Raw genomic sequence first — 3,919 nt, 5'->3', positions numbered from 1 at the left:
CAGAAGGTCTCTGCTTGATGTCTGTGTCAGATATGTCCAACGTTTGAACATTTACCTTACATTCATGCAGTAAAGATGGGCTGATGCCTTTCTTGTTTAGAAGAAGTCTTAGGGGACGGCTGTTGTTAAATGCCCCAGTGCTGCACTGGGTTCACTCACCTCGTGTGTCCCATCGACCTTGCTGATGGTGAGGGTAAATCTTGATTTTCAGATGGTGCGGTGCAGTGCTGTGACCTGCCAACTTTTAGAAGAATTCTTTGCGTCTTTTTGTTAACAATGGATTCATTTTCATACAACATTATTGAGACTGCCTCTAGTGCATTCCTTTCTTGAGCTACAGTGGTGTTTCCATAGCATTGAATGCAGATGCTGTGCCATTGGCATTATATACAATGCTCTGAAAGTATTGCCTCCTATTTATTTCCATGGAAACTACAATTGATACAGAGATCACAATAACACTATTTCGTAGAACAGGTTCTCAAGTACAAAATGCTACTTTTCAATGCAGTCACCACCACTAGCTATGCATTTTCACTTGAGATGAACAAGAGCATGCATGTTGTGCTCTTAACAATCTGACCCAGCAGAGGTGACCCACTGTTGCTGTCACCACTGCTGAAACTCACCATTCACTGCCTCGATGTGCTCACATCCACTGTTTCATCTCCATAAACATTCAGTAATTGTCACTGAATGTCAGTAGATGCCATTTTTCCACATGAAGGAATTCAGTGACACACCCTTGTTTCATAAGCACTCCCATGTCAGATGCCATTTTGTCAAACTGCCCCTCTGCTGCCATCTGTTGCATGGCAACAAAGTGTAATGGAATATTGTTGGGAAGGTTCAACCTCTACTGTCATACCACCAACATCCACCTCTGACTTAGTAATGTAATAGAAAAGGAGGTACTATTTTCAGAGCAGCCTTCCTAAGTGCAAGGGCACAAAGGCATAGCTTTTCACCTCTTTGAGATCTTCAGAGCGTGGCAATGACAGTCCTCACCCAGAGATGTGCCACCATGCACTCAGTGGGAATATTTTTCGTTGGAGAACCATTTTCATTGGTTCTTGGAGGCTTGTGCCTCTGTGTGCCTGCACCCATGAACTTCTCTCGTGTCTGTGTTCAAGTTTTGTGGAGACTGTGAGCTGCTACCATTGGCTGATACAGGCTGAAGTGCTGACTGCTCAAGCTTGGTTGGTATTGTGAGAATTGCTTTTACTTCTGGCTTGCTCAGCATGTTTATGAAGTTTCTCACCTTTCTTTTCTGTTGCAACTGTTTCTACCTCCTGTTTTAATTGTGGTTTTTAAATCAACCTAAAGTATGTCCTCCCTCATCACTCCAGCCCCAAGTTATCTTTGCTGGTATTTGTGGGCTGTTAAAAATGGCATTATCTGTTGCATACCTTAGTCATGAAGAAGTCTGCATTTGGAACTAAAAATACCTGAGGTTCATGGCATCACTTCTTTATCCTTTGGTCACAGTGCCTGTAGCTACTGTTTCCTGGGCAGTTCCCAAGGATGTGTGGAGTGGCAGGTTAGCATCCACCCTAGTCCAAGTCACAAACTACTTTTCTAGTTAGATCTCTTGGGCAGATACTCCAGAGAGGCTTGAGGCTGCTGTAAGAGAAAAGTGAGCAGAAGGGAAACCACGAGTGTGTCAGCACCACCATTTTCTTTCCAGAATCCTGTGATAAATCAGATAACAGTCTTCTGAGAATTGCTTGCTTACTAATTATTGAAAAAGCATTACCTTTTTTGTGTCTTTAATTAGCATTTCAGCTTGTATCTAGGTCTTGATGGTAAGTGGGCCTTGCATCCCAGAGATTCAGTAAGTGATGAAAAACTGAAGTCTCTGTCGTTTACTTTTATCCTCCAAAAAAACCCCAAGCTGTGCTGGTCTCTAAGTAGAAATGATGTCAGAAATGATGTATTCTAAAGATGATGGTTGCTTTTTTTTCCCCCTCCATTTCCTCATCAGATGGCTTGCAGTACATGTAAACAATGCAGTAAATAAATATTCTGATGCAAAGATAACCATGGAAAATCTTTTTATGTGTTTCTAAATCGGAGGATAAAATGCATTTTCTGCAAACTGGTAGGAGAATTACAGGGTGAGTCTTTGAAAGCACAATCTGGACCAGCCTAGATTTCCAGATAGCACACTGTGAGATTTAATATCCACAAAAAAATGATTGATGAAAAATGTTGTTGTAAAAATATTGTATATCTATTTGAGAGAAACTTTTTCAGAGAGCTCAGAGTGAAGGCAAGCTCCATAAAGAGGTACTGGGGGTGACTAGCACTGCTTCATGAACACTTTCATCTGCTTCGCTGACTTTTGGAGTATAAGACTAGAAGCTTGATACGTGGATGTCTGAATGTTGAATGCAGTGTTGAATGCAAGACTTCCTGAGGAGAATTGATGCTAGGCATGTTACCTAATTTGTTTAAATTTATGAGAGCTTGTTCTGATGTCGTTGTTGATCTTTTGCAGACTGTTTATAGAGGTAATTCAGAGAGGTGTCTCTAGATGATAGCAGATGGGAAATCTCAGATTTTAGCAGAGATCTAATGGCCTGAGAAGCTGATGAGCAGTGTGAAAGGCTATTCCAGAGAGGAACCTGATGGACTCAAGTAAACAGGATCTTAGAATATGTCCTCTGAAGCCTTCTAGCAAACAAAACTTTTGAGAGGTTCAGCTGGCACAGATCCACTTGCTTAGAGGGTGATTATGTGTAATTCCTGGTAGAATCGGGTCACTGTGACCTCAGACAGAAATGGGACTTGAAAGGAGAGCTGATCCTTGGCTTCCTGTCTCGAGCCCCCACTCATCATCCCTGTGCAGAGTGCCATGCAGGGCACTGGGTGGGCAGCGAGGGGCTATGGGCAGAGCCTTTTACTTCTTGAACCGTGACAGTGTGCCAAGTGTTTTGTAATACTGCTAAAAATAATGTGAAATGGTCAGGCATATACTGTTTTCACTTAAAAATTTGATGCTTGATAACATGCCAGGAATTCTGAAGGATGACTTGGTCAGCTGTTACGTAAGGTAGAGCCATAGGTGACAGATAAGTTTATTACTATCGCTTTCTTGTTTCTTGCATAATTTGTTTCTGGGAGAGGATCCGATGGTGTTTGGCTGTGCCTTCTATCAAGGTTTCCTCCCTGCTGCTTGTTAGGTGCTCTATGGAAACTGCATCCTATTGTTCTGCCAAGAAACTAGCTGGCAGTTCTGACAGATACAAAATGTTAACCACTTATTTATCCTAAGACGCTTTCCTTACGGTGCTCTTCTGTTCTTCCTTGCCCTCCCCCTTGATTGTCCACAAACTAACCCAAACTAAAACTAAAACAAACCAATGACACAGAGAGTGGCCAAAATAATTCTCTATAGCCTACCTGGGAAAGAAAAAGTTACCCTCATCTGTTTCTCTGCTTATGTTTCTCTCAGGTAAGCGTTAAGCAAGATGTGCTTGCTCCTTGCAGAGTGATGCATGTTTATTTTTTCACTTCATTGGTTAAGTATTCTTGTAAGGTGTCCTGTGCAATTTTTCACAACATCACAAAATTGAAGAGAGTGTTGTGCTGCTGGACAAGTTAATGTGGAAAGTACCTTGAAAGCTAACTTAGAAGGGACCTCGTATGCTGCAAATGCTTAGGCAGTCAGACAAGTTGTACAAGTCTGTGGGCAAACTTCAGAGGTTTTGTATCTCTGTCAATAGGATTATCAGGCAAAATGTTGATAGCTGTCCTAGGAGATATTTGGGAAGCGTTGTTGGTTTTTGCAACCAAAAAATGCAAAATTTGAATTTCTTACAAAAATGAGTCATTACATTTTGCTGGCTTGGCCATTCTCCCTTGCCTGCAAGCTGAAGGCACCATGGTATGAGAGCATAGTTCTTTTGCCTTTTTT

Source organism: Meleagris gallopavo, chromosome 2 (genome assembly GCF_000146605.3).
Source record: "Meleagris gallopavo isolate NT-WF06-2002-E0010 breed Aviagen turkey brand Nicholas breeding stock chromosome 2, Turkey_5.1, whole genome shotgun sequence".
In the NCBI taxonomy this organism is placed as follows: Eukaryota; Metazoa; Chordata; class Aves; order Galliformes; family Phasianidae; genus Meleagris; species Meleagris gallopavo.
The sequence above is the reverse complement of the archived record's forward strand: the minus strand, read 5'-3'. Positions refer to the sequence as shown.